Here is a 20966-nt window from a genome sequence, read left to right as displayed (position 1 = left end):
ATCTTGATGAAGTCCCAAAAGTTCATTTTTGCTTTTGTTTCACTAGCTTTTGGAGATGTATCTTGAAAGCAGTTGCTGTGGCCAGTGTCAAAGAGGTTACTGCCTATGTTCTCCTCTAGGATTTGGTTGGATTCCTGTCTCACATTGAGGTCTTTCATCCACTTTGAGTTTATCTTTGTGAATGGTGTTAGAGAATGGTCGAGTTTCATTCTTCTGCATGTGGCTATCCAATTTTCCCAGCACCATTTATTGAAGAGACTGTCTTTTTTCCATTGCATGTTTTTTCCTGCTTTGTCAAAGATTATTTGACGATAGAGTTGAGGGTCCATATCTGGGTTCTCTATTCTGTTCCATTGGTCTATATGTCTGTTTTTGTGCCAGTACCATGCTGTCTTGGTGATCACAGCTTTGTAATATAGTTTGAAATTGGGCAACGTGATGCCCCCAGCTTTGTTTTTCTTTTTCAACATTTCCTTGGTGATTCGGGGTCTTTTCTGATTCCATACAAATTTTAGGATTGTTTGTTCCAGCACTTTGAAAAATGTCATTGGAATTTTGATCAGAATGGCTTTGAAGGTATAGATTGCTCTGGGTAGCATAGACATTTTAACAATGTTTATTCTTCCGATCCATAAACATGGAATATTTTTCCATCTTTCTGTGTCTTCTTCAATTTCTTTCATGAGTGTTCTGTAGTTCTTAGAGTATAGATCCTTTACCTCTTTGGTTTGGTTTATTCCGAGGTATCTTATGGTTTTTGGTGCTATTGTAAATGGAATCGTTTCTCTAATTTCTCTTTCTACAGTTGCATTGTTAGTGTATAAGAAAGCAACTGATTTCTGTGCATTGATTTTGTATCCTGCCACATTACTGAATTGCTGTATGAGTTCTAGTAATTTGGGGGTGGACTCTTTCGGATTTTCCACATAAAGTATCATGTCGTCTGCGAAAAGAGAGTTTGACTTCTTCTTTGTCAATTTGAATACCTTTTATTTCTTTTTGTTGTCTGATTGCTGTTGCTAGGACATCTAGTACTATGTTGAACAACAGTGGCAAGAGTGGGCATCCTTGTGATGTTCCTGATCTTAAGGGAAAGGCTCTCAGCTTTTCCCCATTGAGGATGATATGGGTTTTTCATAAATGGATTTTATGAACTTGAGGACTGTTCCCTCTATCCCTATACTCTGAAGAGTTTTAATCAGGAAAGGATGTTGTATTTTATCAAATGCTTTTTCTGCATCAATTGAGAGGATCATATGGTTCTTCTCCCTCCTCTTACTAATGTGTTCTATCACATTGATTGATTTGCAAATGTTGAACCACGCTTGCATCCCAGGGATAAATCCCACTTGGTCGTGGTGGATGATCATTTTAATGTATTGTTGGACCCCATTAGCTAGGATTTTGTTGAGAATTTTGGAAACCATATTCATCAGGGATATTGGTCTGAAATTCTCCTTTTTGGTGGTGTCTTTGCCTGGTTTGGGGATTAAGGTAATGCTGGCCTCAGAGAATGAGTTTGGAAGTTTTCCTTCTGTTTCTATTTTTTGAAACAGCTTCAGTAGAATAGGTATTATTTCTTCTTTGAATGTTTGGTAGAATTCCCCAGGGAATCCATCAGGCCCTGGACCCTTGTTTTTTGGGAGGTTTTTGATCACTGCTTCAATCTCGTTACTGGTTATTGGACTATTCAGGTTGTCAATTTCTTCCTGTATCAGTCTTGGCAGCTTATAGGTTTCCAGGAAGGCCTCCATTTCGTCCAGATTGCTCAGTTTATTGGCATATAGTTGTTGATAATAATTTCTAATAATTGTTTCTATTTCCTTGGTGTTAGTCGTGATCTCTCCCCTTTCATTCATAATTTTATTAATGTGGGTCCTTTCTCTTTTCTTTTGGATAAGTCTGGCCAGTGGTTATCGACCTTATTAATTCTTTCAAAGAACCAACTTCTAGTTTTGTTGATCTGATCTACTGTGTTTCTGGTTTCTAATTCATTGATTTCTGCTCTAATTTTAATTATTTCTCTTCTAATGCATGGCTTAGGCATCGTTTGTTGCTTTTTCTCTAGTTCTTTAAGGTGTAAAGTTAGTTGGTGAATTCAGGATTTTTCTATTTTTTTGAGTGAGGCTTGGATGGCTATGTATTTCCCCCTTAGGACCGCCTTTGCAGTGTCCCATAGGTTTTGGACCTATGTGTTTTTGTTCTCATTGATTTCCATGAAATGTTTAAGTTCTTCTTTGATTTCCTGGTTGACCCAAACATTCTTAAGCAGAGTGGTCTTTAGCTTCCAAGTGTTTGAATTTCTGCCAAATTTTTTCTTGTGATTGAGTTCCAGTTTTAGAGCATTGTGGTCTGAGAATATGCAGGGAATAATCTCAGTCTTTTGGTATCAATTGAGACCTGATTTGTGACCCAGTATCTGGTCTATACTGGAGAAAGTTCCATGTGCGCTCAAGAAGAATGAGTATTCTGTTGTTTTAGGGTGGAATGTTCTGTATATATCTATGAGGTCCATCTGGTCCAATGTATCATTCAAAGCTCTTGTTTCCTTGTTGATTTTCTGCTTAGATGATCTGTCCATTGCTGAGAGTGGAGTACTGAGGTCTCCTACAGTTAACGTATTGTTATCAATATGACTCTTTATTTTGGTTAACAGTTGGCTTATGTAGATGGCTGCTCCCATGTTGGGGGCATAGCTATTTACAATTGTTAGATCTTCTTGTTGGACAGACCCTTTAAGAATGATATAGTGTCCTTCTGTGTCTCTTATTACAGACTTTAATTTAAAATCTAATTTGTCTGATATAAGAATTGCTACCCCAGCTTTCTTTTGAGGTCTGCTGGCATGGAAGATGGATCTCCATCCCTTCACTTTCAGTCTGGATGTATCTTTAGGTTCAAAATGAGTCTCTCATAGACAGCATATGGATGAGTCCTGTCTTTTTATCCAATCTGCAACCCTGTGCCGTTTTATGGGCGCATTTAGGCCATTCACGTGAGAGTGATTATTGAAGGATTAATTAATTGTCATCATGTTGCCTCTGAAGACATTGTTTTTATAGATTGTCCCTGTAAATTTCTGTTGTGTATCACTCTTGGGGTCTTTCTCCTTTTATAGAACCCCCCTTAATGTCAGCTGATTTTTCAACAGAAACTTTGCAGGTCAGAAGAGAGTGGCACAATATATTCAAAGTGCTGAAAGAAAAAAAAAATTGCAAGAATACTCTACCCAGCAAGATTATCATTCAAAATAGAGGGAGAGATAAAGAGTTTCCCAGACAAATAGAAGTTAAAGGAGTTCATGACCACTAAGCCCTATAAGAAATATTAAAGGGGACTCTTTGAGTGGAAAGGAGAGACCATAAGTAAGAGTAAGAAAAGTAAGAAGCTCAAAAGCTGTAAAAATCAGTATGTCTGTAAAACTCAGTCAAGGGAGTTATAAAATAAAAAGATGTAAAGTGTGACATTTTATACCCAGAACTTTGTGGGGGAGAAGAGTAAAGAATGGGTTGAAACTTACATGACCATCAACTTAATATATACTGCTATATGCAGAAGATGTTACATACAAACCGAATGGTAACATAAATAAAAAAACAGTTACAGATACACAAAAAATACAGAGAAAGGAATCCAAGTATATCACTAAAGAAAGCTAACTAATTTTGAGAGAAAAGAGCAAGGGAAGAAAGGTACAGAGAAGAACTATAAAAACAACCATAAAACAAGTAACAAAATGGCAATGAGTACATACCTATCAATACTTTCGATGTAAATGGACTAAACAATCAAAAAACATAGGGTGACAGAATAGATTTAAAAAAACAAGATCCATCTATATGCTACCTACAAGAGACTCATTTCAGACCTAAAACTCAGGCAGCTTGAAAGTGAAGGCATGAAGAAGCATTTATCATGAAAATGGATATGAAAAGAAAGGCAGGGCAGCAGTATTTATATTGGACAAAATAGACTTTATGTATATATTTTTAAATTAAAAAAATCTTTTTGAGGGGTGAAGAAAGGGAGAGGGAGAGCCTTAAGTAGGCTCCATGCTCAGCACAGAGCCCGATGCAGGGCTCAGTCTCACAACCCTGAGATCATGACCTGACCCCAAACCGAGTTGGACACTTAACCGACTCAGCCACCCAGGCACCACAGAGAAAAAAGACTTCAAAATAAAGACTGTCACAAGAGGCAAAGGACACTATATAATCATAAAGGGGATAATCCAACAAGAAGTTATAATAATTATAAATATTTATGCACCTAGCATGGGAGTCCCCAAATATATAAAACAGTTAATAACAAACATAAAGGAACTAATTGATAGTAATACAATAGTAGAGGACTTTAGCACCCCACTCACATCAATGGACAGATCATCCAAACAGAAAATTAATTAGGAAACAGTGGCTTTGAATGGACCAGAAGGATTTAACAGATATATTCAGAACATTCTATCCTAAAACAGCAGAATGCACATTCTTTTCAAGTGCACATGGAACATTCTCCAGAATAGATCACATATTAGGCCACAAAACAAATCTCAACAAATTCAAAAAGATCTAAGTCTTACCATGCATCTTTTCTGACCACAATACTATGAAACTAGAAATCAACCACAAGCAAAAATCTGCAAAGAGCACAAATACATGGAGGTTAAACAACATGCTGCTAAGCAATGAATGCTACTAAGCAGCCAAGAAATCAAATAGTAAATAAAAAAATACATGGAGACAAATGAAAATGAAAATACAACAGTCCAAAATCTTTGGGATGCAGCAAAAGTGGTTCTAAGAGAGAAGTTTATAGCAATACAGGTGTACCTCAAGAAGCAAGAAAAATCTCAAACAACCTAACCTTATAGCTAAAGGAACTAGAAAAGAATAAACAAAACCCTAAACCAGTAGAAGGAAGGAAATAATAAAGATTATAGCAGAAATAAATGAAATAGAAATTTAAAAACACAATAGATCAGTGAAACCAGGAGCTGGTTCTTTGAAAAAATCAACAAAATTGATAAATCTTTAGCTAGACTCACCAAGAAAAAGAGAGAAAGGACTCAAATAAACAAAACCAGAAATGAAAGAAGATAAATAACCAATAGCACAGAAATACAAAAGATTCTCAGATAATATTATGAAAAATTTAATGCCAAAAAATTTGACAACCTAGAAGAAAAGGATAAATTCCTAGAAATCTAGAACTTCCCAAAACTGAATCAGGAAGAAATGTGAACAGACCAGCTACTAGCAATGAAATTGAATCAGGAATTAAAAGACTCCCAACAAACAAAAGTCCAAGACCGGATGACTTCATAGGTGAATTCTATCAGACATTTAAAGAAGACTTAATATCTATTCTTCTCAAACTATTCCCAAAAAATGGAAGAGGAAGGAAAACCTCCAGATTCATTCTCTGAGGCCAGCATTACCCTGATATCAGAATGAGATAAAGACACTACAAAAAAAGAGAACTACAGGCCAATATCTCTGATGAAAATAGATGCAAAATCCTCAATAAAATATTAGCAAACCAAATCCAACAACACATTAAAGAAAAGCATTCACCACTGTCAAGTGGGATTTATTCCTGGAATACAAGGGTGGTTCAATATTCACAAATAAATCAATGTGATACATCACATCAATAAGAGAAAGGATAAAAATCACATGATCATTTCAATAGATGCAGAAAAAGCATTTGACAACAACATCCATTCATGATAAAAACCCTCAATTAAGTAGGGTTAGAGGGAACATACCTCAGCATAATAAAGGCCATATATGAAAAACCTACAGCTAACATCATACTCAGTGGTGAAAAGGTGAGGGTGTTTTGCCTAAGGTCAGGAACAAGACAAAGGTGTCCACTCTCACTACTTTTTTTTTTTTTTTAAGATTTTATTCATTCACTTGTCAGAGAGAGAGAGCACAAGCAGGGGGAGCAGGCAGAAGGAGAAGCAGGCTCCCCACTGAGCAAGGAGCCTGATGTGGCCCCTGGGACCACGACCTGAGCTGAAGGCAGACACTTAGATGACTGAGCCACCCAGGCGTCCCCACTCTCACTACTTTTATTCAAAATAGTACTCAGAGTCATAGCAACAGCAATAAGATAAGTAAACAGAATAAAAGGCATCCAAATTGGTAAGGAAGAAGTAAAACTTTTGCTATTTCAGATGACATACTATATATAGAAAACCCTAAAGACTTCACCAAGAAACTACTAGAACTGATAAATGAATTCAGTAAGGCTGCAGGATACAAAACAAATGGAAAGAAATCCATTGCATTTCTATACCCTAATAATGAAGCAGCAGAAAGAGAAATTAAGAACATAATCCTATTTACAATTGCACCAAAAGGAATAAAATGCCTAGGAATAAACTTAACCAAGTTAGTGAAAGACCTGTGCTCTGGAAACTATAAAGCACTGATGAAAGAAATCGAAGATGACACAAACAAGTGGACAGATATTCCATACTCATGGATTGGAAGAACAAATATCATTAATATGTCCATGATACCAAAAGCAACCTCAGATTTAATGCAATTCCTATCAAAATACCAACAGCATTTTTTCACAGAATTAGAACAAACAAATGTAAAATTTATACGGAACCACAGAAGACCCAGAATAGCCAAAACAATATTGAAAAAGAAAAACAAAGCTGGAGGGGTGCCTGGGTGGCTCAGATGGCTAAGTGTCTGCCTTCGGCTCAGGTCATGATCTCAGGGTCTTGGGATCGAGCCCCGCGTCGGGCTCCCTACTCAGCAGGAGGCCTGCTTCTCTCTCTCCCTCTACTACTCCTCTCTGCTTGTACTCTCTCACTCTCTCTGTCGAATAAATAAATAAAATCTTAAAAAAAAAAAAAAGGGAGATATCACCATTCCAAATTTCAAGTTATACTACAAATCTGTAGTAATAAAAACAGTACAGTACTGAAACACATGGGTAAATGGAACAGAATAGAAAACCCAGAAATGGGGCGCCTGGGTGGCTCAGTTGGTTGAGCGACTGCCTTCGGCTCAGGTCATGATCCTGGAGTCCTGGGATCGAGTCCCACATCGGGCTCCCTGCTCAGCAGGGAGCCTGCTTCTCCCTCTGACCCTCCTCCCTCTCATGCTCTCTCTCATTCTCTCTCTCAAATAAATAAATAAAATCTTTAAAAAAAAAAACAAAACGCTTAAAAAAAAAAAAAAGAAAACCCAGAAATGAACCCATGATTATATGTTTGATTAATCCTCATGAAAGGTGGCAAGAATATGTAGTGGGAAAAAGTCTTTTTAATAAATGGTGTTGGGAAAACTGGACAGCTACATGCAAAAAAAAATGAAACTGGACCACTTCCTTACACCATACACAAAAATAAACTCAAAGTGGATTAAGGACCTAAATGTGAGACCTGAAACCATAAAAATCCTACAAGAGAGCACAGACAGTAATTTCTCTTGCATTAGTCATAGCAACATTTTTTTAGATATGTCTCCTGAGATAAGGAAAACAAAAGCAAAAATAAACTATTGGGACTATGTCAAAATAAAAAGCGTCTACACAGCAAAGGAAGCAATCAACAAAACACACACACACACACACAAAAACAAAAACAAAAACAAAAACAAATGGGCAAAAGACATGAACAGACATTTCTCCAAAGAAGACATACAGATGTCCAACATACACATGAAAAGATGCTTAACATCACTAACCATCAGGGAAATGCAAATCAAAACCATAATCAAAACCACCTCACAGTTGTCAGAATGGCTGAAATCAAAAATACAAGGAACAACAAGTGTTGGCAAGTATGTGGAGAAAAACGAATGCTTATGCACTGTTGGTGGGAATGCAAACTGGTGCAGCCACTATGTAAAACAGTATGGAGTTCCTCAAAAAAATAAAAATAGAATTACCATATGATCTACTAATCTCACTAGTTTGTATTTACCCAAAGATTATGAAAGCACTAATTTGAAAGGATATATGCACCCCTATGTTTACTGCAGCATTGTTTATAATAGTCAAATTATGGAAGCAGTCCAAGTGTCCATCAATAGATAAATGGATAAAGGGGATGTGGTGTGTGTGTGTGTGTGTGTGTACACAATAGAATATTATTCAGCCATAAAAAAGATTGAAATCTTGCCCTTTGTAACAGCATGGATGGATCTAGGGAGATAATGCTAAACAAAATAAGTCAGTCAGAGAAAGACAAATACCATATGATTTCACTCGTATGTAGAATTTAAGAAACAAAACAAGGGAAAAAAGAGATAAATAAACAAACTCTTAACTATAGAGAACAAACAGATGGTTGCCAGAGGGGAGTTGGGGGGGTGGGGAGATGAGTGAAATAGGTGAAGGGGATTAAGAGAACATTTATCTTGATGAGCACGGAGTAATATATAGAATTGTTGAATCACTATATTGTACACGTGGGACTAATATATAACACTATATGTTAACTAAACCGGAATTAAAAAAATAAATAAATAAGCCACCTAGCCTGTGTACTTTGTTATGACAATCCTAGAAAACTAATACAGAACTAACTACAAACTTTTGTAAATATTCTTGCCAAAAAATGTTTAAAATATTCTAGTTAGGTCTCCACCTTACTTTCGATCTACAGGGAGTACAGGAGCCATTGGATCAAGTTAAACAACACTATAAGGAAACAATCAGACAAATCAGAAGTGGGACATTTTATGACAACTGACCTGGACTGTTCAAGTCAAGCTTATAAAACAAAACAAAAAAAATGTTGAGGGGGGTATTCTAAATGAAAAAAATTAAAGAAACCTAATAACTAAATCTGATATGTAAATACTGATTGGATCCTAAATGGGAGAAAGAAGATATTTTCATATTGTAAACACACTTTTTGGAACAATTAAGAGAATTTGAATATGGATTGTTACATATTATATTACATAATATTATGGAATTATTAATTTTTTGTGTAACAATGATACTGTGTTTATGTACCATAATATTCCTTTTTTTATTTTTATTTTTTTATTTTTTTTATTTTTTTTAATTTTAAAGATTTTATTTATTTATTTGTCAGAGAGAGAGCAAGCACAAGCAGGGGGAGTGGCAGGTGGAGGGAGACGCAGGCTCCCTGCTGAGCCAAGGAGCCTGATTAGGACTTGATCCCAGAACCCTGAGATCATGACCTGAGCTGAAGGCAGACTTTTAACCAACTGAGCCACCCAGGCATCCCATAGTATAATATTTATCAGGAAATTCATGCAGAAACATTTAGGGTTAATGATGTCTGCAAATTACTTTCAGAGTTCAGAGAGAAAAATTTACAGATGTAGAGAGAGAGGAAGAAAGTGACACAGAGCAATTGTAGCAAAATGTTAACTGATGAATCTAAGTGAGATATATGTAGGACTTAAGTACATTATTTTTTATACATTTAAAGTAAGAATTTGGGGAGAGAGAGGATAAAAAGTCTGAAGGCCTACTGAACTTCAGGTAGAATGTTGTAATATTCCAAACATGAAGTGACAGTGATTTAGACCAGGGTGTTGATAGTGGAGATGGAGAAAGAACAATGGATTTTGAAACAAAAGTATGAAGTACAATTGACAGGATTTATTGATAGCTTGACATGTGGTGAGGGTGTTGGCCAGGAGAGGGGAGAACTCTGGAATGGACAATGATAAAAATGTTGGTTCCTTTAAGATAGAAAAGGAGGAGGAAGTGTGTGTGTGTCGGGGGGTGGGGGGTGGGGGAACTAGTATGAAGGAGATGGTTAAGTCAGTGTTGGGTAATGACAATCACCAATCAGGATTTCTGGACCTACAAAGTTCTCATAATACCAGAACATGGTGAGACCTGCATGAACAGCCACCCATTTTTCCCTAGATGACATTTCAGTGTAGTTGACCATTAATTGTAAAGCCGAGCTATGTTAGGAACTCACAGATACATTACACATATAATCCTTACACAGTCCAATGAAATAATTATTTGGTATATTTTTTCTCTGAGCCTTAGTTCCTCATTGTAAAACAGGTATAAGACTTAGTCATATCAGAGAAATAAAGGGAATGGGTGTCGGAAGCAGAGGGTCTAAAGTTCACAACTCCTAGAAGGGGAGGGGAGTGAAAGGCTCTCAGTGAAGAAGTTTTCTTCAAAAGAAATATGTTTGAAAGAGAAATTCTTCAAATGCTATTTTCTCACCCAATTCTTCCAGGTCCATGCAAAAAATGATGTTATCTTCATACAAGATAGGTCCAGAACCCTTCAGATCAACTTACCAGTAAGTTCAATATGTAAAACAGACAAATATGGTTGAAATGGAAACAAATGAGTTATTGCAACTTGCCAGCAGTGCATAGCCCCATTCCCACCACCCCACAAGGTGTACTTTGAAAACCACTGGAAAAATTCATCCCCTCATAAATGGCTTGAAATGCCTCATCTGTAATATTCTACATTAAAATGTTTAATTATCCCCCCCAAAAGAAAGACTTAGTCATATTATAATAAACTTCAGGAAAGAAGGAATTGTATTGTGTCCCAGTTGCCTACTACCTATGTGTATAACAAGTGCTTAATAAATATATGTTGAATTAAATACAACATCTCTGAAATTTCCCCATGTTCACTTTTCATTCTACCAATAAAAAAGCTTGTGCTATGACTAGTTACAAAAAACAAAGTTATTGATTCGTCCATGCTCTGAGATGAGAATCCAGGATAAAAATAAAAGAACATATTATGTTTATAAAAGACATATGTCATTTCATTTAATCTTGATTATAATCTTGAAGATGTTATTTTTACATATTATAAATGAAGAAATTGACTCTTAGAAAGATTAAATGGTAATAACTCAGCCCATGTTATAGCTGGTAAGAAGTAGAACTAGAAAAGAGACATGGGCCAAACGTGCCCCACAGGTACTGTACAAAATGCTGAGTTTAAAAAATTGAGCAAGAAGAAATGAAACAACTCTGAAATTTATGTGATCTCAGACATTGCTCCAGGTAATGTACAACAACACTCTGTACAGGTTTAAAGTTTCACTTAATTTTAGGATTGTGACTTTTCTGAGCAGAGACTGAAATTCATGAAGGGTGGGATGGGTGCTGTGTGTACATACCTACATAGTCATATGCCATCTTCCACTGGTGATTAGAAGTAGTAAACATTTAAATTTATGTCCTAAGAGAAACTAAACTTAAGTCTTTATAAAGCAAAGTAGGTTAGTAATTAAAAAAAAAATTTTTTTTAAAGATTTTATTTATTTGAGAGAGAGAGAGAACAAGCAAAAGAGGGGGTGGGGGGGAGAAGGGTAGAGGGAAAGGGAGAAGCAGACTCCCCACCGAGCAGGGAGCCTGACGCAGGGCTCAATCCCAGGACAGCTAGATCATGACCTGAGCCCAAGGCAGACGCTCAACCAACTGAGCCACCCAGGAGCCCCGGTAGGTTAGTAATCTATCATAAGTCTAACTCAACATCAGTTTAATTTGTTGTCAGATCACCACCATGTTAAAAATGTGTAAGGGTAACTCTCTAGACACATAGATAATCTTAAAACATATGTAAGAAGATGGGAAGCCTAATGTGATAAAATACAGTGTAGGCAAAATATTTTGTAAGTTTTACATGTGCAGAGTTTGGCTTCATTTGAAATTTCTATAGTACACTAGCTCTCTCCTCTTAATATCAACATAAGATACTCCCAAGACTGACTGCAAAGTACATTTGAGTTAGTGTACTAGGAAGGATTACTTCATACTATGTTAGAATCAATACTAAAAAGAGAGAGGGAAAAGATGGCAGAGGAGTAGGGGACCCTATTCCAACCGGTCCCTGGAACTGAGCTGAATATCTACCAGACCACACTGAACACCCATGAAATCAGCCTGAGATGTAAGAAGATATATCTGGATCTCCACAAACAGAATATCAGAGGTGGTTGGTTTCAAGGTACAAACAGGGAGCTGTGATTCCGCAGGCAGATATAGGAGGATAAATGGAAGGGGGAGGGAGCCAGCCGTCGGGATCCTACACCGCCCATAAGCGATAGCCTCCTGTGCTGGGGATGGGGCACAGAGTTGCAGAAGGTAGCGAGGGGAAAGGACTTTAGGGCAGCCCCCCAGACAGAAACCCAGAGTGGCGGGACGGCACGTGCGAACTGGGGGCAGCTGGTGGTTTGAGAAGCACAAAGGGCAGAGACATGCCCCGACCTGGAGGCGAAGACTGGGAGCGCTGCTGAGGGGCACACAACCCAGGACGCTGCAGTTTATAGCAACACAGACAGAAACAGAGATAGTGTAGCCTGGAGAGCTCACTGAAGAACAGACTGCAATCTCTGCTCTGAGGCAGAGGGTTGGAAACAATCTCTTCTGCTCTGACTCTCAGAAGAGATGCACGGAAAGCCTCCAGGGAAAGCTGCCGGAGAATAAAAGCCCCCCAAAACCGGTTTTCACTGAGCCCATCCCCCGCCACAGAGGGCAGGGCAACTCTGCCCAAACAGGGTTGCCTGAGTAACAGGGCAGGAGGCCCCTTCCCCAGAGGACAGGCTGGGAGAACAAGAGGCCAGCAACCCTAAGGTCCCTATAAACAGGTGCATCTTGCTTGGGTTGTGGTCAATAATTTGGACTCTATACATTCCTTCAACCACCCCTCAACAGAATGACTAGGAGGAGGAACCCCCCAAATAGGAAAGACTCAGAGACTATGACTTATGCCACAGATTTACAAATGGATTCAGATATAACCAAGATGTCGGAGATGGAATTCAGGGTAGCAATTGTGAAGACAATGGCTAGAATGGAGAAATCGATTAATGGCAACATAGAGTCTCTAAGGGCAGAAATGAAAGCTGAATTGGCAGAACTTAAAAATGTTATCAGTGATATCCAATCTAATCTAGATAATCTACAGCTAGGGTAAGCGAGGCAGAAGAACGAATTAGTGATCTAGAAGACCAATTAATAGACAAGAAGGGAAAAGAGGAGGCCAGGGAAAAACAACTCAAAATCCATAAATATAGCCTTTCTTTTGTGGCGGCAAGAGCGGAGAGTGCACCATGAAGGCCTCGGGCACACTGCGAGAGTACAAAGTGGTGGGGCGCTGGCTGCCCACCCCCAAATGTCACACTCCGCCCCTGTATCGCATGTGAATCTTTGCACCTAATCATGTCGTCACCAAGTCCCACTTCTGGTACTTTGTGTCTCAGCTGAAAAAGATGAAGAAGTTTTCAGGGAAATTGTCTACTGTGGACAGGTGTTCAAGAAATCCCCCTTGCAGGTGAAGAACTTCGGCATCTGGCTGTGCTATGACTCGTGCAACGGCACCCACAGCATGTACCGGGAGTACCAGGACCTGACCACTGTGGGCGCCATCACCCAGTGCTACCGAGATATGGGTGCCCGATACCGTGCCTGGGTCCACTCAATCCGGATCATGAAGGTGGAGATTGCAGCCAGCAAGTCCCACCGACCAGCCATCAAGCAGTGCCACGACTCCAAGATCAAGTTCCTACTGCCCCACCGGGTCCTGCATCGCCAGCACAAGCCACACTTCACCACCAAGAGGCCCAACACCTTCTTTTAGATGCAGAGCCTCCCTATCTCAGGTCTGCCCAAATAAACTCTTTGGGAAAACCAAAAAAAAAAAAAAAAAAAAAAAAAAAAATCCATGAAAATAGAATCAGAGAAATAAGTGACACCATGAAACATTCCAATGTCAGAATTATTGGGATCCCTGAGGGGGTGGAGAGAGAGAGAGGACTAGAAGATATATTTGAGCAAATTGTAGCTGAGAACTTCCCTAGTCTGGGGAATGAAACAAACTTTCATGTCCTAAAGGCAGAGAGGACCCCTCCCAAGATCAAGGAAAACAGGACAACACCCCAGCATGTAATAGTAAAACTCGCAAATCTTAGAACCAAAGAAACCATCTTAAAGGCAATTAGGGGGAAGAGATTCCTTATTTACAGAGGGAGGAACATCAGAATAAAGTCAGACCTATCCACAGAGACCGGGCAAACCAGAAAGGGCTGGCAAGACATATTCAGGGTCCTAAACGAGAAGAACACACAGCCAAGAATACTTTATTCCGCAAGGCTCTCATTTAGAATGGATGAAGAGATGCAGAGCTTCCAAGACTGGCAGAAACTGAAAGAATATGAGACCACTAAGCCAGCCCTGCAAGAAATATTAAGGGGGGGTTCTATAAAAGGAGAAAGACCCCAAGAGTGATATACAACAGAAATTTACAGGGACAATTATTAGAAACAAGGACTTCACAGGCAACATGATGACAATAAATTCATATATTTCAATAATCACTCTCAACGTGAGCGGCCTAAATGCTCCCATAAAACGGCACAGGGTTGCAGATTGGATAAAAAGACAGGACCCATCCATATGCTGTCTATGAGAGACTCATTTTGAACCTAAAGATACATGCAGACTGAAAGTGAAGGGATGGAGGTTCACCTTCCATGCCAACGGACCTCAAAAGAAAGCTGGGGTAACAATTCTTATACCAGATAAATTAGATTTTAAACTAAAGACTGTAGTTAGAGACACAGAAGGACACTATATCATTCTTAAAGGGTCTATCCAACAAGAAGATCTAACAATTGTACATAGCTATGCCCCCAACATGGTAGCAGCCATCTACATAAGCCAACTGTTAACCAAAATAAAGAGTCATATTGATAACAATACGTTAATTGTAGGAGACCTCAATACTCCACTCTCAGCAATGGACAGATCATCTAAGCAGAAAATCAACAAGGAAACAAGAGCTTTGAATGACACACTGGACCACATGGACCTCATAGATATATACAGAACATTCCACCCTAAAACAACAGAATACTCATTCTTCTCGAGCACACATCGAACTTTCTCCAGAATAGACCACATACTGGGTCACAAAACAGGTCTCAACCGATACCAAAAGATTGAGATTATTCCCTGCATATTCTCAGACCACAATGCTTTAAAACTGGAACTCAATCACAAGAAAAAATTCGGCAGAAATTCAAACACTTGGAAGCTATAGACCACTCTGCTTAAGAATGTTTGGGTCAACCAGGAAATCAAAGAAGAACTTAAACAATTCATGGAAATCAATGAGAACAAAAACACATCAGTCCAAAACCTATGAGATACTGCAAAGGCGGTCCTAAGGGGGAAATACATAGCCATCCAAGCCTCACTCAAAAAAATAGAAAAATCCTGAATTCACCAACTAACTTTACACCTTAAAGAACTAGAGATAAAGCAACAAATGATGCCTAAGCCACACATTAGAAGAGAGAAATAATTAAGATTAGAGCAGAGATAAATGAATTAGAAACCAGAAACACAGTGGATTAGATCAACGAAACTAGAAGCTGTTTCTTTGAAAGAATTAATAAGATCAATAAACCACTGGCCAGACTTACACAAAAGAAAAGAGAAAGGACCCAAATTAATAAAACTAAATAAAACCAAGTGGGATTTATCCCAGGATGCAAGGGTGGTTCAACATTCGCAAATCCATCAGTGTGATAGAACACATTAATAAGAGGGGAGGGAAGAACCATATGGTCCTCTCAATTGATGCAGAAAATGCATTTGACAAAATACAGCATCCTTTCTTGATTAAAACTCTTCAGAGTATAGGGGTAGAGGGAACATTCCTCAAGTTCATAAAATCCATCTATGAAAAACCCACAGTGAACATCATCCTCAATGGGGAAAAGCTGAGAGCCTTTCCCTTAAGATCAGGAACATCACAAGGATGCCCACTCTCGCCACTGTTGTTCGACATAGTACTAGAAGTCCTAGCAACAGCAATCAGACAACAAAAAGAAATAAAAGGTATTCAAATTGGCAAAGAGGAAGTCAACTCTCTCTTCGCAGATGACATGATACTTTATGTGGAAAATCCAAAAGACTCCACCCCCAAATTACTAGAACTCTACAGCAATTCAGTAATGTGGCAAGATACAAAATCAATGCACAGAAATCAGTTGCTTTCTTATACACTAACAATGCAACTGTAGAAAGAGAAATTAGAGAAACGATTCCATTTACAATAGCACCAAAAACCATAAGATACCTCAGAATAAACCGAACCAAAGAGGTAAAGGATCTATACTCTAGGAACTACAGAACACTCATGAAAGAAATTGAAGAAGACACAAAAGGATGGAAAAACATTCTATGCTCATGGATCAGAAGAATAAACATTGTTAAAATGTCTAAGCTACCTGGAGCAATCTATACCTTCAATGCCATCCCGATCAAAATTCCAATGACATTTTTCAAAGTGCTGGAACAAACAATCCTAAAATTTGTATGGAACCCAAAAAGACCCCAAATCACCAAGGAATGTTGAAAAAGAAAAACAAATCTGGGGGCATCACGTTGCCTGATTTCAAGATATATTACAAAGCAGTGATCACCAAGACAGCATGGTACTGGTACAAAAACAGACATATAGACCAATGAAATGGAATAGAGAGCCCAGATATGGATCCTCAACTCTATGGCCAAATAATCTACAAAGCTGGAAAAAAATATGCAATGGAAAAAAGACAGTCTCTTCAATAAATGGTGCTGGAAAAATTGAACAGCTATATACAGAAGAATGAAACTCGACCATTCTCTAACACCCTACAGAAAGATAAACTCAAAATGGATGAAAGACCTCAATGTGAGACAGGAATCCATCAAAATCCTAGAGGAGAACATAGGCAGTAACCTCTTTGACACTGGCCACAGCAACTTCTTTCAACATCTCCAAAGGCTAGTGAAACAAAAGCAAAAATGAACTTTTGGGACTTCATCAAGATAAAAAGTTTCTGCACAGCAAAGGAAATAGTCAACAAAACAAAGAGGCAACCCACAGAATGGGAGAAGATATTTGCAAATGACACTACAGATAAAGGGCTGGTATCCAAGATCTATAAAGAACTTCTCAAACTCAACACCCAAAAAACAAATAATCAAGTCAAAAAGTGGGCAGAAGATATGAAAAGACACTTCTCTGAAGAAGACATACAAATGGCTAACAGACACATGAAAAAATGTTCATCATCATTAGCCATCAGGGAAATTCAAATCAAAACCACATTGAGATACCACCTTACGACCAGTTAGAATGGCAAAAATGGACAGGGAAAGAAACAACAAATGTTGGAGAGGTTGTGGAGAAAGGGGAACCCTCTTACACTGTTGTTGGGAATGCAAGTTGGTATGGCCACTTTGGAAAACAATGTGGAGGTGCCTCAAAAATTTAAAAATAGAGGTACCCTATGACCCAGCAATTGCACTACTGGGTATTTACCCCAGACACACAGATGTAGTGAAAAGAAGGGCCATATGCACCCCAATGTTCACAGCAGCAATGTCTGCAATAGCCAAACTGTGGAAAGAGCCGAGATGCCCTTCAACAGATGAATGGATAAAGAAGATGTGGTCCATATATACAATGGAATATTACTCAGCCATCAGAAGGGATGAATACCCAACTTTTACATCAACATGGATGGGACTGGAGGAGATTATGCTAAGTGAAATAAGTCACACAGAGAAAGTCAATTATCATATGGTTTCATTTATTTATGGAACATAAGGAATAACATGGAGGACATTAGGAGAAGGAAGGGAAAAATGAAGGGGGGAAAATCGGAGGGAGAGATGAACCATGAGAGACTATGGACTCTGAGAAACAACTGAGGGTTTTAGAGGGGAGGGGGTGGGTGGATGGGTTAACCCAGTGATGGGTATTAAGGACTGCATGGAGCACTGGGTGTTATACGAAAACAATGAATCGTGGATCATTACATCAAAACTAATGATGTATGGTGACTAACATAACATTATAAAATATTAATTAAAAAAAAAGAATCAATACTAAAGTTGTCTCTAAATGATACATTTTGACCAGTCACTTTTCTACTTAGGCAAATTGTATAGAATAATTTATGAATTCCTAGAAGTTCCCCTGTTCAGAAATCTCACTGGCTTACCTAAAATGCCCACCATTCAAGTTTTATTTGTGCTAAGCATTGCCTTGGTTTTAGATGTGCTTAAAAAAACAGTGTATAAAGAAAATTAAATCTCAGGTAAATATATCAATGTTTTGCATTTATTCATGTTCATTTCCTTATTCTTACATAGTTTTTTACAATACATGTTTACAATGAGGTATAATTTATATACAGTACAATATACCCTTTTAGGTATACAGGTCAATGATTTTTGACAAATATATGTGGTCATTTAAATACCACAACTAAGATGTAGAACATTTTTATCACCCCAAAAAGTTCCATCTTGTCTCTCTATTACCAGTTTTCTTCCCTCTTCCCCAGTTCCTGCCAGCCACTGATTTGATTTCTGTCTCAATCATTTTGTTTTATATGTTAGTTGCAATGCATGATGGTAGGGATACAGAGATAATAAAATCTAGTCCCTGAAGGGAAAAATCTTATTATCAAATGGTAGAGACAAGCTTGTCAACAGAATATTGCCACAGGGTAAGTGCTATTACAAAGATAAAAGTGACATACTTTGGTGGCACAGAAAACATACAACTAACTTTGTGGATATTGGGAGATATCCTACATTAAGATTATGGTAATTGAGTTGGGTCCTGAAAGAAGTTGGAAGAAGACAAAGAGACGAGATAAGCTATATCTGCACATAGGCGCTAAGTTATGAACGTTTTTGGGTCTTCTGCAAAGGGGGGTGAAGATAAGTGTGGGTGAAATCTATCTGTTCAAGGTATATGTAATAAAAGGTCAACATTCCAGTCCTCATGCATTTGCCCCCCAACTTCAGGCTTCTAGGACTCATTTTCCCAGGTGTTTGAACTAATGAAATAATCTATCAACACTGTCAATGGCTATTTCTGCCATATATCTTTGCAGTTTAAATTTGATCTTTAATTACATAATAAAAGGCTCTGGTTTGAATGATCAAACCAGCAAGGAAGTTAATTGAATTTGAAGGGCCAAAAATAGATGAGGAAAGAGGTCTGGAATTGGAGAACATTTCTTCATTCTACAGAAATCATACCTACGGCCACTTCCGTGTGACACAGAAGTCTTAATTTGGTATCAGTTTATTCCTTCCTGTCTTCCTTCCCTCAATTAATTTCCTGTTTCAGTTTCTTGTCAGAAATTCTTTTCCCACAAGAAACAGAAAAACTAACAGTGGTTTAAACCATAAAGCCATTTCTTGTTTTCTTTACAAGAAGACTACCAGTTGTTGATCTCAGAATTGGTCAGACTATCATCAAGGATGCAGACTCTTCTAGGTTATTCTCCAGTATCCTCAGCATTTCATCCACATATTTTTTGTCTTAGGTTGTTTGCCAGAGGGCTGCACAATTCTAAATATCACATTCACATTCAAGGCAAAAAGAGAAGGGAGAGTGCAGTGAGCCCACTTTTTCCATACCTCTTACCCCTTATTAGAAAGCCACTTAGAAAGCCACTGGGTCATGTGTCTACCCCTGAGATCAAAGGGAGGCCAGGAAAATGAGAACCTGGTTTTCCTGGATTTATTGTAGAAACTGCCAAAGAGAAAGAGGGATTAAGAATGCTTTTATGTTGCCAATTGATAGTGTTTGCCACTTATCCCAACAGTCTTTTGATTCCTATTTAATAAAGGAAATGGCTACTAGCCTTAAATTCAAGAATTCCAAATGTTCTCTCTGTCTGAACTATCTCTTCTACTTCCATCTCTTCCTAGCAAAATCATTAGACTCTTCAACACCATTCCAAATGCCACATTTATTCTTCTAATTGGATAATACCTTTTATTATTCCTTCTTTGGGTTTAACCTCCACAGCCTGGTCTGCCAATCTCTAATCCATTCTGCAAAGATATCACGTCAGCTTTACTCCCTTATGTGACTCTATAGCTCTAGGATTAGGTACAAAATCTTTAGCCTGGCTCATAGGATTCTAGGTGTCTGGTTCTTGATCTTTGGGTTCCTCTCCAGTCTCATCTTTAAGCATGACCCTTCTACCCCTACTCCAGTCACACTGAACTTTCAGTTCCTCCAGTGCACTGTTTTCTCTCTCCCTTCCTAGCTTTTACATAAACTGTTCTCTTGCCCTGAAAAACTGTTCCTTGCATTCTGGTGATGTCTTAACCCACTTCATTTAGCTGACTGTCTTCCATGTCCTCCCTCAAATATTCTCAGTGTTCTTAGATCATATGGGGTTTCCCTCCCAGATGTCATTATCACACTGTATTATAATTGCTTTTATAATTCTCTGTCACCCCTCATGGGCTCTAAGCTGCATGACACAGCTGATTGAAGTGCTTTTTAGGAATCAATGACTTGAGCTCAGACTAAGATTCATCAAGTTTAACTGGATTAAATGAGACGTAATTAAGAAATATATAAATGTACTTTAACACTATGGCATAGAAACTCCTTTGATATTTAAGGTTGAGTTTTAAGATTAAATTATAGGGAAAAATAGGTATCAAAATGTAGTTGGTTAAATGTGAGCTCTTAGTGAAAACTATGGGAAAGGTGTGTTAACAGCATAATCCCAAATCTATTTTTGCCGTATCAGCCTACCTAAGTTAAACTATTTAAGTATACTTATTCATTTGATGGAGGATTTCAAAATGAGGAGAAAAAAATCATTATTCTAGCAGTGATTTGTCATTACAGGTCTGAACTGCCAGAGGCATTAAGCCACCCCAAATCTATACACCATGAGTCACAAACCAAACAGGTCTTTACTGTGCCTGAATTCCAGTTCCTAAGCACAAAGTTAACTATAAACATGACAACATTTTAAGATAAAAGAACTGATACTGCAAGGGACATTTCATTACATACATTTCTGTATACTTAGGAAAGAGAGTCATAGAATAAAAGATGTATTCAAGTAACAAAATAGTTCACAATATGCATTCATATTCTAAATAAGCTCTTAGCCAATAAAAACTTTTAGAATC

At 38.1% G+C, this 20966-nt stretch overlaps 1 long non-coding RNA gene and 1 pseudogene across 1 annotated transcript in view; both read left to right on the top strand.

Moving 5' to 3' along the window:
* Positions 1-20966, top strand: part of LOC116630160 — a 58539-nt gene that overhangs the window by 21684 nt on the left and 15889 nt on the right. Inside the window, exon 2 of the long non-coding RNA XR_004298887.1 lies at positions 10214-10279. This is a non-coding gene — a long non-coding RNA (uncharacterized LOC116630160). The remainder of the gene's footprint in view (positions 1-10213; positions 10280-20966) is intronic.
* Positions 13061-13587, top strand: LOC116630158 (annotated as a pseudogene).

This window comes from Phoca vitulina, unplaced genomic scaffold (assembly GCF_004348235.1).
Source record: "Phoca vitulina isolate PV1807 unplaced genomic scaffold, GSC_HSeal_1.0 scaffold3, whole genome shotgun sequence".
Classification (NCBI taxonomy): Eukaryota; Metazoa; Chordata; class Mammalia; order Carnivora; family Phocidae; genus Phoca; species Phoca vitulina.
The sequence above is the reverse complement of the archived record's forward strand: the minus strand, read 5'-3'. Positions and strand labels throughout refer to the sequence as shown.